Raw genomic sequence first — 23585 nt, 5'->3', positions numbered from 1 at the left:
TTTAGCTCTTTTGGATCACAGAGAGAAAAGTACATTGCTAACTCTAAAAGCCATTAGCTATTTTATAAAACCCATTGTGTTGTGCTTCCTATCTCTTTCTTCTCTCTGCGGAAATGAAGATAGGACTGGAGTTCAAACCCATCGCTAGTTTGCTTGCCCAGGCTTTCTGTCCAGGCTTGCAGGCTTCTGACAGCTAGTTGGAAATACTACTCTAAGCAGGCTGGAGACTTCCTGGACATCCCAGAGAAGTGGCCAAATTCTTCTTCTTCCTGCAAGGACAGAACTTCCAGGTGAAAAAGGAAAGTGTATTGGAGAAAACAGGAATGTCTGGGGCCCAAGACAGTCCCTCCCAGTGCGGCAGTGTTACTTGTGGCGTCTCTACGCTGAACCCAGCAGAGGTGCCCGCCTGCTCTGCGCGGCCTGGAGCATCTCGGTGTGGTGCTGCCGTTGGCTTGTCCCTCAGGATCAATTCTGCGTGCCACGGGCATGTCCTCTTGACTGCCACCTTCCCCGCCACAAAAAATGAGCAAGCTTTTTTCTTCCTCTGTTGGGGTTAAGTCTTGTACAGATGACAGCAGTAAAGGTATTAAATACTTCCAGATCATGTCAGCAGCGTTTGACCTTCCTTCCCAACCCACAGCAGCACAGTGCTCTTGGAGCACGGTGCAGCAGTGAAGAAGCGTCTGTGACCAGTGTCTTAAAATCTCTGCTGTCAGACCAGGCTGCTGCATGCACTGCGGAAATGACAGAGGAGAGAAGTTTCCAAAAGGAAAAGGGGCACATAACAGGGCTAGGCGGAAGAAGAAACCATGCTACTGTTTTTTTTTTTTTTTTTTCCGGACCCACCAGAAAGCTGAAATGACTGAGCTATGCGGTAGCAAATGGGTCACCGAGGAACTAAGTAGAATGCTGCAGAAATATATGATGAGTACAGAGAAAAGGGGAACTGGTCTTGTATGTTGTAGATAAACTTGGATAATGGGGTCACATACTGCAAGCTCTGTAGTCCAATTTCATTTCCTTCACCCATCAGTCAGTTGTGTAAAACCTATTCATCTAGTTATCTCCTTCTAAATTTCCTTCTATTCTGTTGCATCCATTGATGGCTCTTATCTAATTACCATATGCTTCTGTAGTTGTTCAGGAGTTATTCTTTGTGGGCAGTATTACCCTGGTAACAAAACAAAAACAAATGAAAAAGGAAAAAGATGCATCATTCAGCGTGGCTGTGTCAAAGATAATGCTTGATTTTTTTTTTTTATTGGAAAACAATTTTCATACTCTGTAGTAGAGAATGAGAAGATAGCTTTCAGTTGTGATTTGTTAGAGTACAATTTTCTAATCTGAATATAATCAGGAAAACGTGGCTTCTTTAGGTGCAGGGAACAAAAGCTTGATTCTTGCTGCTGATTTTTTTTCCTTTCTCACCATTCATTTTGGTATGAAGGGAATAAAAAGAAAAATATATTATACAACACTCTAGCACCAATTCCTGTAACTATATAAAACAGTGAGTTAATGTCACCTTTTTTTTCTTTAGAAGACCTGATTTATTATGCTACAGTGCGAGGAATATTTATATTGGTTGCAGTTCTCTGATGAAGGAAAATATTAGTTCAGTTATAGCCCAGGTAATAAGTGAAATGTGAATCTGACCTATGTTTGGCTAAACATCAAACCAGTCAAAATAAAATATCTGCAAATTTTAGAAGAGCAAGTTTTTAAATAAAAACTGAGATGTCTTGACAGTGTCCTTTTAAACAACCTTCAGAACTGAGAGCGCTGTTTCTGAAAGTCTGTTGAAATTCCTGTAAGCATCTGAGCAACCAGGGGCAGAGCACGCAGAGGGACAGATAATAAAAATCAATACAAGCTTTTAATAAAGGACAGTGGCAAAGGAGAAAGATAGTTAAAAAAAAAAAAAGATAATTGCTGTAGCTCTAGTAATATTTCAGTCACTTTCATCTGCTTTAACCTGCAGCTTTCTCTCCTAATTAAGCCAGGGAGGTATTAAACCTCTCTACACCCAAGGAAGGGAATGAGTGCAGGAGAGAACTAGAGAAGGGGAGGAGGCAGCCTGTTTTCTTGGGGGCAGGGGGGAGCCTGATTTCTTGGGTTTTTTTTGTTTGTTTGTTTGTTTGTTTTATGCTGAGAATAATTACCTTAAAAAAATTCTTGAAATTATCAGGTTTTTAATGGAGGCTTATGAGGAGTGTCTCTGTGTAGTATATGCAGGGTAATAGTAAAAACTACTATATCTAGGATATATTATATATATAAAGGGCAGTGTATTTGTCCTGTGAGGGCACGGACTGAGCAGCAGGTCCACGGCATCCTGCCTGCTGTGGGTGAGCCGGGCCGTGCGGCGTGCCCAGTGCTCCTCACGCACTGATCTCCAAGTGTACCACAAAGGGGGCTTGTAATATGCCGTCGCTATCACACGAGTAAGAATAAATCTGCTTTACAACGCAATTTTACAGCTCCCTAAGAATAGGGGTCACTTTAGATATTAGCCGCTCGTTCGTTGGTGTCGTGGGGACGGCGGCAGAAAGGGTCAGAGCTGGAGCGGCACATGCGTTTGGTAGGCTTGGCAGAAAGGGAGCGGAAAGCTCGTGTATTTGTTAGCTCAGCTCTGTGGGGTACTTCATTCAGCCCGGTTTTATGTCAGACACTTCAGGCATACCAAATCCAACTAAGTTTTTTTTTTTTTCCCTTGTAGGGTCTGACCCGCGTGATTTGAGTCCTGATGTAAATGTTGTAGACCATAGACTGCATCTACGCCACTTTAGCCTGCTCCTCATCTCGGGATCAGCTGCAGACTGCCTCCATCTCGGTGCCGCTAGCGCAGCCCCCGGACAGCCCCGGTTCAGCAGCGTCTGCGGAGGGGCGCTGCCGACGCGGGTCTCCACGGGGAGCCGGCTCCGGCCGGGTGCCCCGTCCCCGGGGTGCCTCAGCGCTCGTGGGACGTGACGAGGCGGAGAGCAGGCTGTGCAGACCCCCGCAGCCTGCTCGGAGGTGCATTGCCGTTTCCTTGTCTCCTGCTGCCTGCTGTAGTGTCGCTTCCCCAGACTGCACATGCGCTCTGCTTTTGTGGCTGTCTCGTTTTTGTGTCCACCTTTGGAAGCTGTTTCTGTATCAGCAGCTCCTTGGTGCCGGTGCTCCCGTGTGCTGGTGCTTCCTATGGCCTGGGGCAGCTATGCTTTGCTGTTTCCCACTGAAGCTTGCAGCCAGACGTGTTTTTTCCCCTAAGAATCGGTAGTTCAAAATACAGTATAAAATGATGTGTGTGGGGGGACAGGAAGGGTAGTCTCTGGGGACGTGAGTTTTGTCTGCATGTGCGAAGAAGACAAGCCTTTTGCTCCATTCGTCATCCCGTACTGAAATGTCTGGTCCCCGGAGGAGTCGAGGATGTTGTGATCTCATCGGAGTTGCAAGGTGGGTTTCTCAACAGCCAAAAAAACCCATTTCAAACAGCACCGGCTGGAGCAGTCTTGGCGCAGAGCGGTGGCCGCAAGCGAGTGCCGGTGCCGTGCACACGCGCCCCACTCGCAGGCAGGGGCAGACCAAAGGCACCCCAGCACCTCCTGCCTAAACACATCGTGCAAATTGCCGCTGACACTGAACCGCTGTCCCGGCACCTGCGGCCCCTGAGGTTCATCCTGCTCTGTGAGATTTACCCTCGCCGCAGAGCACCCGCCCCAGGGCCCATCACCGGCACTGCAGCCCCGGGAGCCCGGCGTGGGGGCAGGCGGCGTGGCGGCACCTGCAATCCCCTCAGCGTGAATGCGGCAAACGAGAACGTATACGCTCATCAATAATTACTTTCTTCCAGCTACTCCCTATCCCTCTGGCACTCTTTTGTGGGCATTATCATTTTGGCTTTCCAAACCACAGCGAGCAGCTTTAAACTTGCCATTAGCCTCTTGATCCTGTGAGAGCCCTTGCGCACACCTGAGCGTGTCCAGTTCACTGCAGAGCCGCACTGCGCCTCCAGGTCCCGCGTGGGGTCCCCCACCAGCCTGCTATCGCCCCGCGCCTCATCTTCCCCCTCGCAGCGCTGGTGCCATCGTGCTGGCAGTGCCTTTCTGTGGGATGTAAATGAGGCGTCATTTGTTTTTATTCTTTAACCTCCCGGCCAGTGATTGCTAGACACTTCTTTGTGATTAAGCATTCTCATTAACTGGAGTGGATTCTTTGCAGAACTAAACCTAATTTGTACGTAAACTGGTGGGTTTGCTTATTGCCATTTGGTGACATTATACAGTTGAGTGGCAATGTACCTGCTGCTAGACAGAGGAGAAATTGGGAGAGAAAAGATCCCTGAACAAAGAACCTGTGCTTGTGCCTGCAACTAAAATACAAGTCTTTGCTTTGAAGGATTGTGAAATAAGTCTTAAAGCTCTGCCATCGTCCTGAAGGTTGACAGAGCTGTACAAATAGGAGGAACGGCAAGCAAGGCAACAGCCAGGGCAGTGGCACACAGCAGCCCCCATCACCTCATGGCCTGGTTGCAGCCAGACAACACGTGCTTAGCACAGCCCAACACAGCTCCAGGCACAGAGGAAATGGGGCTCGGGGCATCCTTAGGGGAAGGGCAGCGCTTGCTTGGAGGGAGCACCGACTGCCTGGAGAAGAGCTGGAGGCCACACAGAACATTAGCCGCTAACCCAGCCCTTCTGCCAAGTGATTAAAGGCAGGGGAATATTGAGTAGGAGTAAGTAGGATATATTACCTCCATGTTTGGCAGCAGCGTACCGGCCAAATGAGTCCATTGCCAGCATCAGCAATTCAAAAAGGATATTGAAAAATTGGAAGGGAATCAACAAAGAACTAGTGGGATGATAAAAATTTGGAAAACATGAGGAAGACTCAAGGAGAGCAACCTGCTTATCTTATCACAAAGGTGGCTAATGCAGTCTGTGAGTATCTACAGAGGAAACATAAATTTATTAGCAGATAATTCTTCAGCCTAACAGATAAAGTTATAGCATCATCCATCAGGAAGACCTGAAGATTGGCACGCCTAAGTTTAAAAATAAGGTGCAAATGCCCAACAATAAAAGCAATTAATAATGAACCGCATTAATAGCCATGTTAGATTGGATTTTTTTCTCCTGAAAAAGATTCTCTGGCTCCATCAGGGGTTAATGTGGAAGTCTGAGGCTCATGTTCTACAAAATGTCACAGCAAATGATCTTGGTGATCTTTTCTAGCTTTATCTTTGATTCTTGTAACCTATTTTGTTCCTAGTTCAATATGGAAAAAAAGAAGGTTTTACTTCAGTACCTTTAATTTCCACCACATGCTTTTTGCATTTATCTTCCAGTGTTTTCAATTTCCTGTAATGAAATTTTGGCTGGTCTTTACCCCTTTCTGCATAAACATTGCCACCACGGCAGATAATGTGTAATGAGTTGTTTCCCAATTGGGTCGCAACATGCAAAAGCATTCCGCAGCATAGCAGGCAACTGTGACAAGAAATGATTAGACTGGGAATCTGCTTTTATATCTTGAGGGAATGTCACTAAAATCCTACCCTCTTTAAGAAGAACGGATGGGCCTTTCTCCAAGGACTTGTGAACTGGCGATTAGAAAACCAGCTGGTTGAGTGTATCTCCTATGACGAGCAATCAGTATTTTTCTTGTAGTTGTGTTTATCGTAGGTGTATATTTAGGATGGCATAATTAAAAAAAAATCTTCGATTACTAGCTTGTGCATGAGATTTTAGTTTTTCAAGGCCTTTATCTCTCTTTGTTTCAATAACCACGTCACTACGAGGCTGGAAGGTTCCCAAGGCTGTTTTCTAAAGGCGCAGGATCAGGCCAGCACAGGGTACTGCAAAGAGCCAAGGCCAAAGTGAGCAGCGGGGTGGCATCGGGAGAGAGAGGCGCTAAAGAGGGTAAGTGTGGTGATAGCACCAGCCGTTTTAGATACCAGCTTGCTCTCTCGAGCACCAGTGCTGCGACCATTGGAAGCCGTGCGCTGCAGCGGTACCCACGGCTCCGGGAGGGTCGCAGGCACTCAGCAGCTCTGGGGAGGCGCGTGAGGAAACGTGGCAGGACCCGGGCTCAGCGAAGCAGGGCGATTGCAGATGGCATCAAGGACTGGAGGTATTTTTTGACGTGATGTGACACCTTGTTTAAATGTGGTGCTTGCTGAAATACATATCTCTCATCTCATTTTGCCAAGCCTTGTACCCTGTAAAGTCCATGCCAGCTGGAGGTTAAATGCTACTAAGCCGCAGGAGGGATATTTTACATTCATTTTCTGGGGAAGGGATAGCAGGGCCAGTATGTGGGTTGAAGGGTACTTTTGGTTAAATCAGGACTCGTCAGCTACCATGATTCACTCATTTTACTATTTGCCATACCTAGTCTATGCCATGTGTTTAAGAGAGCAAAAATATTTCCTTTTTTTGAGGAATTTCTGGGTGAGAACGTTCTGTAGTTTTAGTATATCATTGTTATTGTTTCATTACAATGACTTGTTACAAAATACTACTGTTGATATTAGTCAAAGAGTTTTCAGTGCCATTGCAGATGTGTCCACAATAAATAGCATTTTCATCACCATTAATTTATAAATTGACCATATGTATATACTAAAGCAATCATTAAAAAGCAGAAACCTGAATCTGTGTTTAAGGAGAAAATGTTGCCAAATGCTGCAAGGAAAAATTGGGGAAAGAACATTTTTATTCCAAGGTGCTAGGTTAGTTTAAGATATCTTTCTGAATGACTTGTACGGCTCACTTTTCTACTCCTGATGTGGAGCCGTTAGAAGCTCTTTTAGTTTCCATTTCTAAATAGTATGGTATGTGCAGACACACACATTCGTAACCCAGATCAGGTTGATGGCACTAAACTCAGGTGAGCGCATTTTCCCCAAGAAGCTGATCCATACTGGCACACGGGCATCTTGTTTACCAGCTAACCATATAATTTTTTTCGAAGTGCAGGAAGCAGAGGGGAAAATCTAATACAAACAGCATGGATGACGATCTGGGCTTTCAGCGCACACACAAAAGGATTGAATATTTTGAAGGTTTTAGATTCAGTGTTTCAGTCCTATCAGCTCTGTTATTAAAATCAAGCATTATTTTCTGATTCACCATGAACAAACACACTTAATACAAATCCCCTGTGTTTAAATAATAATAATTTTAGGCACCAATCATCAACAGACAAGAAATTCTACTCTAAAGCCCTTAGATACTTCTTTTTCATACTTGTTTTAGAGATTTACCAAAAGTCTTGTCTCAGATTTACATTTCTGGTCTTCTAAGAAATCTACAATCTTGACAGTGTTCAAAATACGTACGCCCTAAATCAGAATTTGAGGCAAATTATTTCTTTGGTCTACTGATATTTGAGGCTGACCCTGATCCTTCTGCCAGAAAAAGACAAATCAGTTTGGTTTTGCTAGGTCAGTAACAGATTTCCCAGTCCTGTCATATAAAGGCATATGTAGTTTTGTTGTTGTTTCCATTTTCTTATTTTCATTTCATTTTTTTCCTTTTTATAAAAGGTGACTCATGTCTATGGCTGTATTTCAAAGCAACACTCCCCACTACAGGTCATCCCTGAGAAAGAAGACTAGCTGTGACTGTCCTGTAGTGCATATGGAAAATGATCTGGAATTTTTAACTGGAATTTATTTCCCCTGAGGTGACTGACCCATTGTGAATGTAAAATAAAATAATTAAAACAATCATATGCATTCTTGCAAACTCATAAGCAAGACTACTTACTAGAAAACTTTTTACTAGTGTTAATTACTTAAACTTTTTTGAGCCAAGTTGAAGAATGCAAAGACTCAATTAAGGGTAGAGTTTGAATGAATGAGCAAGGGAACAAATACACTGCAGAATTAACGGTGATGAGGGATGAAGTCAATAACTGGCTGTGTTCATTCTCTCATTTGTCAAGACTTAAATTCTGAGCATCACGTGAGAAGCTGTTAATATTACAAATATAAAACTTCAGGAGGTGTAATTCAGTTCTTGGCCTTGGAAGCTGCATTCAAATTTCTGAAGTTACTCTGTACTGAATAGCTTAAGCAGTTGGCCTTCCTTCTGGCTAATTTCCCTATTTCTGATACTGGGCACTTAGTAGCTCTTTTAAATTTCCCTATGAAGGCATTGTTTTACGTCAACTGCTTTTCTAATCTTCATAATGCAACGATAAGCCCTGCTTAGAATTTGAATGCATGTGAGTCATTCTTCAAGAGCCCACATCATACACGCATGTATTTGCCCCTCGTGTTAGGAGGAGGAAATAAATGCCCTGATGGCCCCTCCATTAACGGGCAGCGGCAGTGAGCTTTTTTTCTGTGGGTCCCAGGTATTTCAGTGAAAGGGCATGTGTGTGTGGTATTATGTAGAAGTCAAAACAAGTTTCCCTGAGCGACTTCAAAAGTAGCCGCAGGAGAGGCAGATGCAGACGTGAAAGTAGGAATACCTGAGTCTAGTGATGTCCCATCTGGTGCTCAGGAGAAAAAGTAGAAGTGATATTTGATCATCACTATTGCATGTGAAAGCAGATGTTATCTTGGGATCCCAGAAGAGAAGGGATGAATTTTTGCTGGTTTACTTGACTTGGTCACTCTTTGGCAATCCTGTAGGCCACCAAACATAATTTTCTAAACAAGGGTGCAGCTAGGCTCACATATCATGTTTGTTATAATCTGTTGTCTGAACAGCTACAATAGGTGCAATGTACAGCTGCCTCAGGCTTTAATTCTGCACGTTGAGGCTGCAAGGTTTTGGTGTCAGTGCAGTGTCCTTGAGATGATTCTCGGGATCTGCTGATTTATGTAATATGACTGATTTTGCCAGGCAGAGGTCACGCTACCGTCAGCGCAATAACGTGCCTCCTGGACAGCCTGCCCGAACGGGGAAGTGCGCGAGCTGCTCAGGAAGGCAGCAATGGCCTAGGCAGGGATTTGCCTGGAATCGCCCTGGGCTGCCCGTACATCTTTCCTAGGTCTGGTGTCTCTCTGTTTTGCCCTGTTGCCACATATTTCCAGTCAACCAAATACCACATATCTAAGCTATGTATCCACTGAAGAAATTCTAGGAAAGACCAATATTCTCAGATGTGGCCAAAATAGAGTTTCTCAAACCATGCTATTAATACTACTTATGCTTATACTACTACTGTGAGCTTATATGGAGACCACTAAATCAGTAAAGCAGCTCTTTTCATATGTTTCTACTGTGTTCACCCTGAGATCTGGGCTTGGCTTCTTAGCACTCAGCTGTTCTGAGGGTGTGGGATGGTTTTTGTATGATCAAAATAGAAATGCGAAAACAGGAAGAACAGCAGGATCAAACAAAAATGCCGTACCAAGAAATTCTACTTTGAGAAACTCCTAAATATAAAAAATAGGAGTAATACTTAATGTGTTTTGGAAGTATGATTTGCACATGACTTTGTTTTGCATATGCGCGGTTGACTCAACTTGTCCTTATCTAATTTTCCATTGGGGATGCTGTCATTTACTGTGAGGGTATCAGCAGGCAATAAGTATTTCAGCCTCTTTTATTCAGCTGTTACTTCCTAAGACATGTTAATATTTTGTTTGGTGTTAGGTATATCCATGATGAAAGTTGGATAATTTCATCAGAATGACTAACACTCACTAAAGCACAGCCTCTGTGTATCTTGGAAAATGCATTTAATACTCATGGTGCTTGAAAAATCAGCATACAAGCATTAGAACTGAGGTAATGACATGGTTGACCATCTGTGTCTGTAAAGGCTTGTTAAGCTGTTACTGACATAGTTATATCTGTTAAGAACAGACAGAATTTAGAAATACAGCTTTGTTCTGTTTCAGCATTTATGTTGAAGGAGGTGGAGATAATTCACAAGGAGGCTTTATTTTTCCGGTATTGACTCAAGACAGAAAAAATTCTTTTAATTACATCCTAGTGACAGAAAAGCAGGAAAACATGATTCATGATGCCCTAGAGATTGCATGATATCTTGGTGGCAGTTGTTCTGTCCAAAGAAAATTATATAAAGAAAACTATTTGCATTTTGTGTAAATATGCTCCTCCAAAGATTAATATTTACAGGGGATTGGGGAAAAATTTGCTTCATATCAATGTAGCTATTTAACTGAGAAACTGGAGATTACAGGAAGGGATACAGGATCCCAAGCACTGTAAGATAAGTGGCCCTGTTTGCTAGGACAAACAAATGCAGATGATGGGATTCAGCCTGGAAACCTGATTCTCAGAGGTTGGATTTTACCCAGTTCTGGCCCCAGTGAGGTTTTAGGAATGGGAAAAGGAGGCTGGGCCCCAGAGGGAGACAAAGGGACGTGGCGGCCCTCTTTGAAGGGGGCCAATGCCATTTCCTTTTGCGGTTGCTAGTTAGGTGGAGTTGCCTCATTCCTTTGTTGGAGAGAAACTAAGATACTGTGAATGTATCTACCTGAAATGCTGCCACACAGAATTACTGTTCTGGCTGGCAGGGAGCTTTAGCAGCCCACAGAGATAGCCATTTGCTTTGTTACAGGCAGCTTTGGTAACATGTGAAGCTGATTTTCATAATAATGAAAGAAAAGAAACAAATGCTAGGTATTATCCTTTATGTTCCTTATTAGGCTTGTGTGTCCTGCCTTCTGCCGTTCTTGCACCTTCTTCAGAAGGAGCTGGAAGTGGGCCCCGTTGGAGGCAGGATGCTGCTCTGGAAGGAAGCTATTTTGGTCATTGCCCATATTTAAAATTTATAGATTTGTCAATGTAATTTTTCTAAAGCCAGGAGGGGAGGGAAGGAAAAAAAAAAAAAAGCCACCACAACCTTTCAAGGAAGGAAGTCTGATGGGAATTTTTATTGTGTTCCCAAGTCATTAATTAATATCAGCTGATGAGTCAGAAAAACATGGCTGTCTGCTGACTTGTAACGTGTCTTAGTAACAAAACAGGTTCCTGTCGCAGCCACTCAGTGTTACTAAGGCAGAGCCAAGCCCTTTGTCCTTTGTTGGTTTTGGATGATTCCCTCACCCAAGCCAAGCACTGCAATTGCTCCCGCTTTGCCTGTGCAATCCTCCTTCGTCCCCCTACCCACCTCTGCATGCAGACTTACGACAATAATGTTTTTACAAAATTCTGCAGCATGTTGAATATAAATATGTCTATATCTATTTTCTGATTGAATTAGTAAGGATACTAGATTGTGTCTAACTCAGACTATTTAATAAAATTCTTAAGTTAATTCTTAAATAAAAACAAAATTCTTCATTTTTAAAACTGTTTAAACCTCAGTGATGAAAAGTGCAAGGGTTTGGCAAGGCAGTTCAGGTCATGCTTGCAGCAAAGTCCTCAGGGCAGTTGCTGAGGGCAGCCATCACCCCCCAAACAACGTGGCCCCCCAGCAGCCTCGCACTGGCTCTCACTGCCCAGAGGTACGAGCAGGAGTCCAGAGAAGAAAGCAGCTACACCGACTGTGATATACCTTTGCAGGCACTATGTCTGCTGTGAGAGTATATATTTTTCGCAGTTAGTTGTGAAGGAGCAGAACTGGCCAAGGACAAAGACCGATGGCAGATTCATCGATCCTGCTTTGAGCCGAGGTTGGGCTAGGTGACCTCCTGCAGTCCCTCCCAACCTGCCTTATCCCATGATCCTATAATCCAAAACAGGACTGGTCAGGAACACGAGTCCTTGCTCCCACTAGCCTGACTGAGCCTATCTGGCTCTCTGGCCTGTTCCCAGCTTGTGCCTTTGGCCACAAGTTTGCCTCTACATCACCATTTTGTGATTAAAAAAAATCTGCCGCTCTCCTGTACCGCTTCTGGATGTGCACAAAAGGAAAAAGAGAACATTTGAGTTCAGGAAAATTATCCAGGCCTGTGTCTTCTGATGGATTTCTACAGCTTGAGATCTAGACTTGCTATCTGCTATCAAAAGTGAGACAGGATTGTCCCAATAAACATTAGAAATCAGTACAAGAGTCATTCAAGGAACCTGAGACAGGTAGCCGCTATGTGGAGACAATCTGTAGTCTTTATTCTTCATGTTGTTATGTAACACACTTTGCTTTCTGAGGCACAAAACATTGTGGTTAACCTCTTCCTTCACTAGAATAACCCTGTGTTATTATCTCCAAGAGAGGTTAGGCACAGATGTCTTCAGGATCATAACAGATCTGCAGGCTAGCCTGTGCTCCCACTGTATCACATCCTTTCCTCTGCAGTCGGGGTGAATCCATGTTGCCTGTTTCGGCACTTCAGAAAGCTGAAACATGGAAAGGGTGCATCCACCTGCTCCAAGCGCTCGCCATCTGCCCCACACGGTCATTTCACTTTTCTTTATTCTTCTCTGCGTGTTAACAGTCACACATGGAAGCGGCCAGGTAAAGCTAAACAGACCGCACATGCAAGGTGTTGAAGGCTCTCAGCAGCCCTTAAAAAGCAAAGGAAACCGAGGGTGGTCAGCCTCTTCCTTCTCAGGGGCCAGGGCTGGGGTTGCCCAGCTGTCCGTCTGCAGGTCTCTCGCCTCAGATGCGACTGGGACTGATCATTGATCCACCACACTGATACAAAGGGCCAAAGTGGGGTGGGCGCTAGGCCAGGAGCTGTACGTGCAGATGCACGGCTCCATCCTGGCGGCAGCATCACATGGCTGCTCCGCTCCCAGGAGGAGCAGGACAGACACTGCTGCCCCGATGGTCCTGCGTGTTGCGTGAGGAGCACGGGTGCTGCATTCCCTCCTCCAGCCGTGGGGTCGCGTGCCCCGGCGGGGTGCCAGCTGCGGAGACCCCTCCAGCCCGAGGACGCTGCTCCTTGCAGGGCTCCATGCTAGACTCTGACTGCTGTGGGACACAAAAATGGACCTCAACACTTTCCGAGGGGGTGAGTGATTTCCAAGGGCTGTTGCACTTTGGCACGGTGAGAAAACCTCCCCAAGGAGGATACACCGCTCCCTTCAAAGTGTGTAGATGAAGATAAGCTAATGACTTGCGCATGCCACAGAAAAAAATCCTAAAAGATCCAGTATGGAATGATTGTTCATTCCCAAGTTGTATACAGCTGTTTTCCAATAAAATATGAAAATTTCATGGCAGCCAGGACTGGAGAAATGATGTTTGATGGAGGAAGAACTGTTTTGGCGCACAGGGCCAAAGGGAAATTAACCTCCCTGCTCTCCAGCTTGAAGTAGAGTTGATCTTTTTCAGATTTTAAATCTCCTTTAAAAAAAACTCTTTTTTGCTCTTCCCCATTCCATCCCCCCAAAACACAATTACCTATTTTTACTGTTAATTAGGGTCTCTTAATTTTCAATATAAGAAGTCTTTTCATCTGTCTTTCAGTTATATTCTTTTGGTGATCATCTTGGCCACAGTTTGAGAGGAAAGAACAGCATTTCAAAATTTTGCCCTTGAAATCTTTGTGGTATGGCCAGTAGTCTACAACATTTAAAATAATACTATATTTCAGCTATCACACTGTGATTTTTAACTGCAGTGTCCCTAATCAAACAAATGCAGTGTAAATCTGCTTGCTCCTTACTATAGTGTAATGTTTAGTTAGATATTATCTAAACCAGTAAATAGCTCTTATCAAACATGTTTATTTGCTAATGTAGTAAACCATTCAAAAAATAAGTGTTGGAGCACAGAATTGTATAACTAATCACTTATCAAATGTAGCTGTCTTCTAGGCACCTGCCAGTTATTTCTAATAGTGTTTTGAAACCCAGTTGGCTAATGGGTTGTTTTTTAACATGAACTTTTTCTTTTCTTTCTCTGATTAGCATTATTTTGCTCCTGGTGAAGCTCTTGCTAGATGAAAACCAGTTAAACTAAAAATCAGCTTATGAGACTGTTCTATTTAGTCTTATAAATTTCTAGCTGGCTGCATCTCTCCAAGTTGTTAACCACCCCCGTTTGGTGAGCTCAAAGGTAAGTAACCTAGCTGCATTTTACTCATGTTCAGTGGAAAACTCAGGCACATCTCAGTTTAATCGTTATCATTGAATCTATTGTGAGGAAAAAGGCTGCTCAGAATACTTACAATGTCATGATGTACATACCATTTTCCATAAATATAAAGCAAGCTAGGAGGGAGGATAAGAGGGACACGAATAGGCAGGAAAAACATTCTTCTGGTAGCTAATTTTCAAAACAGAAATCTCATGTGGACTTCTGCATGATTAAATCTTTTGCGAGCTTCATCTGTATGCTTGTCCCTGCTTTGGGACTGGTGGTTTACTGTCCGTAGTTAGGCACAGTTGGTCACTCCTGAAGCTCCATAATAAATTTGTAGTTCCCCATGCATTCATAAGGGATTCGGTTACAGCTTTAAGAAGTTGTGTGCTTGGAAGGGGAAGGGCATTTGAGAGGAACAGCTAGACTAATGCGGGAAATTATGACACCCCCAAGGGCCAGATTTTCAAAGCTACACATACAAGTCCCATTTCCAACAGTGTTGCACGTGTATCCAATATTGTCCATTGAGTCTTTCAACCTGAAAATACATACTTCAAATGTAAAGAAAGAGATTTATCCCATCCTCTGCATTGACTCAGGGTGTGTTTAAAAAAAAAAAAACACTGCTGCAAATATGAGTAGTACTACACACTAAAAATAACAGTAGTTTTGGAGTAGATTTTTCATACGTGGGTGTCTTCCCTTCCTTTTTGTTTCTGTCACGCAGCTCCATTAGTATCTGCACATAAAAAGATAAAAAGCCACTGTTCCCCGAGGCATGCCTCCGTGCTTAGAGCTCAGCTTTAGATGTCTTGGGTGTAAATTTTCCCAAATGCTCTGAGCCCATGCCTGCAGAAGCTATAACACAGTGCGAATGCTCCCCACCCGCTGGAACAGGCTGAGCCAGGCATCCAGAAACCCGGGGGGAACGTGGGAAATGGTTTGCTCCCGTCCAGTTACAGGTACTAACCATTGGAGATGTGATTACTGGCAGGCAAAAGGAAGCTCTCGCCCTACCCCCACCTCCCTCCCCTTGCAGTAGGGCAGGAATGAAGAGTAATGCTCGCCGAGGGATGGTGGGACCTTGTGCAGCAGGCTTCCCAAACGCCCCCCTGAGACATGTGCCATCTGTTCGAGGTTTTATAGATATTCCCTGGGGAGAAGTGAGCCTAGGGCGGAAGTGGGGATGGGAAGCAGCCCCCTTGCACAGCACGCTTTCCTGAGCAAGCTTCAAATGTGTGGTGAGCCGCCACAGAGGAGCTGCTTCCTTTATTTATACAGCCGCCAAAAATGCAGGCAGTGCTTCCAGGGTGCTGGGTATGGCTCCTCCGCGGGGGCAGAAGGAAGGTCCAGCTGTGCTGGAGGAGCTGATCTTTAAGGGACTTCAGGTGGGGGGACCTTAGAGACTGTGCAACAGCAGAGGTGGACCTCAGGCTGGGGTGCGGTGAGCTCAGCGGAGCTCTCTGCCAAGCCCGTGGCACGGGGCGCCCCTGGGCTCCCGCGGCAGGCCGGCCCCAGCATCCCAGCACGTTTCCCCGCGTGGCTCTGCTGGGGTGAAGCAGCTCAGCCAGGGGTCCCCAGGGCGAGCGTGGGAGCCGGCGGCGCCACACAAGCCTCATGCTTCGCCTTGCCGGTGTTTGGGAGCAAGCCGCGGGAGCCCCTCGCGTCGGGGAGTCGCTGATCTTCACTGGTGTCTTTCAAATGTTCTGAGAGCTTAAGAGTAGCAGATGGCAACATTTATTTCATTGCTGTGGCTTACATTGCCAGCTTTGCATTGATCTGAGCCCAGCAGGGCAGAACAATCCCCCTCATTCATAAAACCGTTGCAGTTGTATTGTTTCCTTTGCTGCCTGAAGATCCTTCTTTTTTTCTTTTTTTTCTTCTTCTTCTTCTTCTTCTTCTTTTTTTTTTTTTTTGGAATGATACTGATTTATGTTCAAAAATGTTTTAGAGTTTTTGTGAAAAATAACAGGTGGCATGGGGTCAGGGGCAGGAAGGCGAAAGCATTTTTCTTTTTGCTCCAGTTCTTTCCTAAGCTGTGTTTGCCCCGGCAGTCTTAGCACTTCATCATTAACCGTAATGCAGCTCATTCTGCTTATCCAACAAAAGGAACAAAGCACATCTCTTAGCAAAAAGCAATATTTTTTGTATCTGAAAGACTGATGGAGCCTGCAAAGCACTGAAGCTTTGAAGTTGGTGTTCAGGGGGAGGTTAAGTGCATGCTGCAGTAAAGCTAACTGACAGCGTTAGAAGTAGGGGAACATAAAAAAATCTTCTCAAAGGGAACAGCAATGCATATGAACTGTCTCGGATGGGACTTTGATCTCCTCAGGCTCTATTTGATGCTGCATCTCTACTGATGAGGTTTTTGTCATAATGAGATATTATTTTACTCGTGTATTTGGATTAGGAGCTTACAAGGAATAAAATAACTTCTGCTGCCGTTGTTTTTTTAAGCAGAAATTAAAGATTATATTAACCATGTGTAAAATGTGTGGAGGCTCATTTCAGGTGATTTCTGAGACTACTTGAAAAAAAATGTCTATTTCTGCAGTGTGTTAGTCTAACTTTACATGTGAGCTGTGAAAGTGGCTACAGCCGATAGTAAATGACTGTAAGAATAAAATGCTGTTATGGCGTGGTGATTACACAACCCCTTTTGCAGCTACAGCACAGTCGTAACCTAAAGTCCTGGTGAAATGGGACTGTAAATTTTGAGACTAAACGGCTCTATTCAGATAACATAATCAGATTTCTCAGTACTGAAGCAGCAAATCTGCTCTGGATTTCTTACGCATGTGAATTGGTATATTCTGGCACCGTAATTCAGAAAAATCCTAGGCCATCAGGCTTCTCAGTGGGTAGTAGTAGCCTTGGATGCCTCTAATACTCCATGAGCTGCCTTCAGCCCTGCCAGAGCAGAGGGCCTGCTGCCACAGCTGGGCAGGGGACGAAGGTACCTTCCTCCCGCTTCAGAGGTGCCCGACACAAGAGCTGAGTCAGCTGGGGAAAGCTGCTGGTAAGGCGATGCCCACCGTAACATAATACCTAGATTCTCATTTGGGATCATGCACATAGTCAGCGTCATTACTGTAACTACTGATCTAATGCTCTGCTAGCCCAGGTTTGGCACCCTCCATATTTTAGATCATACCGGGTCATGAATTTCATTACGGGAAGCCAGGCAGATGCAGTGGAGCTACACAGCAATGGAACAGCTACCATGGAGAGATAACAAATATTAAATGTGACTTTTGTTTAAATATAATATATTGCTTGCTATCTATTACTTACTAAATAAATAAGCTTTATGATTTAAATATTGAAAAAAGTATGATTTTTAACTTAACAATTTTTTCCTTAAGTAGATTTGAAAGTTAATTCAAAATTATGACGACCTGTTTTGAATTTACCATAGGACATTAAAATAGCATGAATTCAACAAACATCGATAGATAATATTTGAGCAATACTTGTTTGCTGCCAAAGTCTTGAAGACAGCTGGAGCTGTAAACCCCAGGAAGTCGCAGCTAAACCCCTTGGACCAAGGTTCAACCGAGGAAATGTACCAGCTTTTGACAGCAGCAGCTTCCTCCATAAATACAAAAACAGTATCTGCTTTGTTTTGCTTTGTTTAGTTTCAGGTCAATAATGGGCTCACTCAAATTTGGGAAACTGAATTGTGATTTTAAAAAATGCAGGGAAACCTGTTTATTTTCTAGTGTCGTTATAAAAACAATGTGTGAGACGCTCAGCTCTTAAATTTTGAAGGTGACTAAAAGCAACTGCTTAAATTCAAGGGACTTTCCTTGGGCAACAAAGCAGCTAATTTCCAGTGGAATACTTATTTTGAGAAGAATAATGATACATTGAAAATAAATTTACCATAAATTTACGATTTCTATGTTTTTGCTGATTTGCACTTTCCATCCAGAAACAAGAAGGCATAAAAAAACAAAATTTTTTTCTTTAGTTTTCATTTACTGTTCTCTATCATACATAATGAAGAATCCAAACAGTGTATGTTAAATTGTGTAATGGCTTAAATATGTTCATCACATATCTTCCTTGTCAGCATAAACAAACACCGAATTTTGTGCAAAGACAATATACAGTTTCAAATCAACACATCTTCATGGTATTTATCGGTGAGATCTCCCTTTCCCTTGCAAAAGAATTGAAGAGTAGAAATGCAGAACAAGACTCAAATCAATTATTTAAACGAAGGTGTCTTGCTGGTGGGTTTATATTGCAATTAAAACCACTTATTATAACCACTCTGGCTGAAATTAATGCATGCGTATGCTCTGCACAGTGAAGATGTGTCTCATTGTCTCCCACAGCTAGCTGTCACATACCCAGGTGGAAAGAAACTTTCAGGAAAACATGATTGCACATGAGCACTGATGAAAGTGGAATGAATTTGAAGACCAAATGTGAAGTATGACCCACTAGCTAGGCAGGGGGATGAAACTGGACATCATGGGAAGAAAACACTCTCTTGCCATAGGAGTGAATGGGCACAGCTGGACGTTCATCTCCCAGTTAATGTGGAATATCAAGATATTTCTCTGTCAAGCTGTAGTCCTATTGCAACGTATGTTCCAGCTTTACTTCTCGGAGGCAGAGGTGAGAGTTGCGGTCCCTTTGTAAGGGAAGGTTGAAGGGTTATGCAAAACATCCTTGCTGCTCTTTCTCATGTGCTAGGGGAATAAATCATGATATACTATTTGCTCTAAGGTTCCTCATTCCTAGTAGAGAGGTCACAGCCTGTTTGTTACCAAATGCAATCTCATAAATGATAATGAGAGATATTTTTTCCTGACTGAGAAAGGGGAGAAGAAAAGGAATAAATGAGGCAATGTGGTATTCAAAACATTGTAGGAATCTTTCTAGCACTTCCGTGTAGAGCTCTGTGGAATGGGCAGATGTTCCCTCCTAGAGATTTCGTAAAAGCCTTTTAGTACCTTGGGAGTCCTTTTTTGACTTGCACTGCTATACACAGAAACCAGCCTCATCCTGCTTTTTTTGTTCATCAAAAGAGGAAGAGATGCCAAAAGATCCTGCAGTGTTTTGAGAGACTGCAGGATACTGCTGGTTTTCAAGCAAACCATTTCACCTGACCTACCTGTATTTCCCACGGTGCTTATCCCTTTGATTTTGCAGTTGGAATGACTCCTGCCTCTCAGGGCATCACTCAGTGCCTGCCCTGAAACATGGTGCTTGCCTGGTGTTCGGCCTGGGGCATGGACAGCTTTGCAAACCTGCCCCAACTTTTAAATTCATAATGCAGGGAAACCAGGAGCATTTTGCCTCCATTTGGGAAGCGGGGATGGGGGGCTTGTGAACACTTTGGATAAGTCTGTCTGTAGAAAGCCATGTGCCAGCCAAGCTACAGAAAAGGAACTTTCAAAATGTAATGTTCCCTTTAAAAATAATCAGCTGAAATAGCTGCCACTTACGGTTGCTGCCTAACTGCTCCTTTGGATACTGAGGAAGCAGCAAGAGAGAAACTGCAGTTTTTGGATGTAAGGAACAGTTGTGTGTTTTCCAGCAGTGAATAAGGAGACTCTCAAAATAATGCAAGAGTATTAACTCAGTACCTTTCCCTGCATTGCAAAATTTTTTTGCACAGCCTTCTTCCAGTTGTAGGTATTGTAAGTAAGCATTGGCCTAAATAAATGGTCCAAGCACTTCCACATCTTTATCCCATTTCCCATTTACTTTCTGGTAGAAAATATTTTACATGTGTTAAGTATTTTTTGTCAGCAATGTAGTAGAGTTACTATTTCATTATTCTGCTCTGATCAGCTTTTGACCGTGACCCAATTACAGTCTGATTATTAGATTCCTGCAGGGTAGATTTTGCTAAATACATTTGACTTTTCTCATTTGAACAGCCATCCAGCCATCTCTGCAGCATTATCTTCCTTCCTTCCTTCCTCCCTCCCTTTTCCTTCCCCTTCCTCTTAAGCCTGTGGTGTCGATATAAGTGCTGTGACCTTTATAGCAGTTCAGCTGGAAACATGCTGCCTGGTCCCTTTATACCTAATTTGCTGATCATTTCCAACTGTGTAAGAGTACAAGTGAGAACTCTGTTTGATAGCAGTGTCTGCTGGTGCCCAGTTTTTTGTTTTTTTTTTTTTCAGCCCTTATCTAATTTTGGCAGGACCGCAATTCCTGCTCTTGAACATGATAAAGGGATCAGCACGCAGCCCAGCCCCACAGTAAAAGGCTGTGAGAGCTCTTAGGCAGAATGTCTCGATCCGGCACCTGCTGAAATGGGGTCATCTGACCTGGGTGATTGGCAGTGTCACTCGGTCCTGGTCAGCTGGGGTGACCTTGCTGAGTGCCTGCGCCCCTAATAATCCCTTGGCTTACTATGGCTATTGGCGTATCTTGTCTTCGTTGCTGCCTCCCTTTATTTCCTCTCTCCTGATCTAGAGAAGGTCCCAAATGCTAATAAGAATAAGAAGTGTTGCTTAACCAGGGTGATTTAGGAGGATATTTTCTACTCTATTTGTGGTTTCCCCAGTGCAAGCCTTAATGTGCAGAACAATGTGGGGAAAGAACTGAGAAGGTCACAGATCTGAAGGTGAGAAAGGACCATTAGATCAAGCATAATCGCCTGCAGGGAACAGATCATTACATTTTGTTTGAGTGTCCATATAATGAACTAAATAACTTGTGTAAAATTAAAGCATGTCATCCAGAAAGGCACCAGGTCTTCAGCAGAAGCCATCAAAAATCAGAGAATCCATTTCTATCCTAAACATTTGATACTCGTTCTTCTTTAGGAAAATGTGTTTGTGTAAAAATTGTATTTCTTATTATTGCTATTGATTCAATTATCACCGAGTCTTTTATCTGAATTAATACCTTTCTAATAGCAGGTATGTAGATATCCTATAGAAGCAATCTCTGGCAATTTTGATAAGCAAATGACATTTTTTCTGGAGCTTTTGGCAATTTTCCTGTCTTCCAATTATTTTGGTGGATCTCTTCTGCAAGTTAATTTTAATTCTGCGAGAAATGTGGTCACTAACTTGACACTGCATTCCAGGATCACCATGCCAATGCTGTACACCAAAATCACATCACAGCATTGATTGCTGTTTTCTTGTCCATATATGCATTTAGCTTTTTTTGTCACAGCGTTGTTTCGAGCACTTCAGCAGCCTGGCTTGTCCTCTTAATTCCTAAATCCTACACAGAGCCAGTCCTTTCCAGGACCTTATTTCCCCTTGTGCAAGTGCGGCCAGCATTCCTTCTTCCTACAGATATGCTTTTGCATTGGTTTGTGTTAAAATACTTCTTTTTTTGGGTAGCTCCAGTACAGCAAGCGACCCAGCTCACTCCGCATGACTGTCGTATCACTGTCTATCCCCTTGGCAACCTGGGCATCTTCCACACATTGGCTTTGCAGTGTTCCTCTTCTGTCAAGCTTTCAGGTGCTTGACAGAAACGTTGCCTTGGTCCCATCCTGACTGAATCAGAAATCTTGCAAATCCTTCATTTTATGACTGTTCCTTGTTGTTAATCAGCTAGATCTTAACCCACCGGCTGTGTCCTATACTATGTAGTTGTGGGGAGGAGGTTTTCTTTTTTTTTGAGATATCACACAGGCAGCCTGTTATAAAGTGCATAGTTTAGAAGTCTCTTGTGTTTTCACAATTGCCTTTTATCAGTCAAACTTGTAAACCTGAAAAGTGAAAGGTGCATTAAATAGTGCACATTTGTTCTCATAAAATGCTGGAGCCAGTAGTTAAATGTACATCTTTTTAATAACTGAATCTCACATCAAGCTTATCTATAATTTCACCTAGGATGGAAGTCAGACAGCTAGCCTATAGCTGTCAGCTAGTGACATCCTACTTGTCCTTTTCAATTACAGCATCAGCATCTTGCTTAAATCTTTTGGAGTTCCCCTGGTATTCCAGAAGCTACTGAAAAATTACCATCTCCACCAACCCTTTCGGGACTCTTGGGGTGCACAAGATGACTCTGCTCCTGTTACAGGAGCACAGCATCCTGCATCTTCCAAAAGCAGATCAATGAATGAATGTTCTTGCCTTTTTTGTATCATTTTAAACATTTTTCTATTGTCAGCTATGGGAGGTCCTCACTCATTTTCAGGTTTTGTTTTGAATGTATTTACATTTGATAACCGTCCTTGAATAAACAGTAATTCCAACAGTTAGAACATGTACTACTCCTGCATTGGCTGGGGGAGGTATTAGCCTTACCAGGACTGGCTGTCCTTTCCTGAGTGTCTGGAAAGCCCCAGTACATCACATGTGCAACTGTGAACTGGTGATACTAAAGCTGTAATGTTTTGGGGGCTCTGAGAGCAGCTGTGATGCCGCTGATAGGAAACTGCAGTAGTTTGAGCCCCCCATATAACCTAGGAGTTGCGTTAAAGGAAGGCTCGAGCTCAGCACCCTCTGCCTGCCCCCCTCCTGCCCTCTAAGTCTAATTTTGCTTTTCTTTGGAAGCTGCAACAGCAACTTTTTTGCTTTAAGAGTGCCAGTTCAATTGAGAGATTTCCAAAGGGCTCTGCAGCACAGCTCTGAACCTGCTCAGACTTGGAGTCTCCTCATATGACAGCCTTTTGAAATGTCCACAAATATGTTTTCTTGCTACCCATTCATGTATTAAATACTCATCTCAGTGATGAAATGCCTGCCTGGGTCTCTCTTAATGAACAACTGTCAGATGTTTAGCACCAGTAGACTTTACTGCTCAAAGGCGCAGACTTCTTAAAGCTCCTCTCAGTCATTTCAAGCTCTGTCTGGCTGAAAGTAGTGGGGAGGGGGGAGAGGGAAAGGAAGAGGCTGTTATTGTCAATGGGATTCCAGCTGGTTTGTATATAAAATCTTTCCAGGACACCAGAAATGCCTCATTCACCATTTGGACGTCATATTCTAAATAAAACCAATTATTTGGTTGACATCTACAACCCTGCTGAGGTATGTGATAATGGTGTCCCTTGTCTGCTAAGACAAACACATGCATTCTTCCAGCGGCCAGCAAGCCAAACAAGCCCTCGCCAGGCTCGGCGGCAGAAGAATGCGCTACTATTCGGGGGCACTTTCTGTCTCTCTGCCTGGCAGCATGGGTGAGCCAAGCCGAAGAGAATACCCTGGCATAACTTCCTGGCAAGAACCATAATTTTTATGTTGCTTTTGGGTAAACTTCAATGACTCATCTTGTATTCATGCTTATCTATGGTTGGCTTTTTTTTTTTCTTCTAATGGTCTGATCTGCCAAGCTGCAAGTGGTTTGCTTAACAATGTGGAATGCTTGAAGAACAGATGGTCTCTTTTCTTCCTCCCAGTGGCATGCAGAAATGAAATTTTATCAATCAAACTTCAGTCTGTGATACTTTATCTGAAATGGTTGTTTTAACAGCTACTTTGCCACCCACCAGCTCCACTGTATTTCCTTCCACATCGGATGTGACTTTCTGACAAACTTGATGTGCAGCAGCTAGCAGTTTGCGTTACCTTCTACCAGATCATCTCCAATTGCCCTAGTGTACAAACACATACTTAGAGAAAGTTTTTGCCGTTGAATATTTACAGCTTAGGCAAGGAATGCAGTTTGTCCAAGCTCAGTAGCAGATTTGATAATGGATCCCCAGG

At 43.6% G+C, this 23585-nt stretch overlaps 1 long non-coding RNA gene across 3 annotated transcripts; it reads left to right on the top strand.

Annotated features, from left to right (window-relative positions):
• The first annotated feature begins 2725 nt into the window (after positions 1-2725).
• LOC112983286 (uncharacterized) lies at positions 2726-17689 on the top strand. Of its 3 annotated transcripts, none has more exons than XR_010388453.1 (4): positions 2726-5900; positions 7529-7668; positions 13767-13914; positions 17360-17689. It is a non-coding gene; the product is annotated as an uncharacterized LOC112983286 (long non-coding RNA). The 3 variants fall into 3 exon arrangements; XR_003259202.2 differs by having other exon boundaries at positions 2726-6111; XR_003259203.2 differs by lacking the exon at positions 7529-7668 and having other exon boundaries at positions 2726-6111.
• Positions 17690-23585: the final 5896 nt, after the last annotated feature.

Source organism: Dromaius novaehollandiae, chromosome 1 (genome assembly GCF_036370855.1).
Source record: "Dromaius novaehollandiae isolate bDroNov1 chromosome 1, bDroNov1.hap1, whole genome shotgun sequence".
NCBI lineage: Eukaryota > Metazoa > Chordata > Aves > Casuariiformes > Dromaiidae > Dromaius > Dromaius novaehollandiae.
Note: the sequence above shows the minus strand (reverse complement) of the source record. Positions and strands in the feature narration are given on the sequence as shown.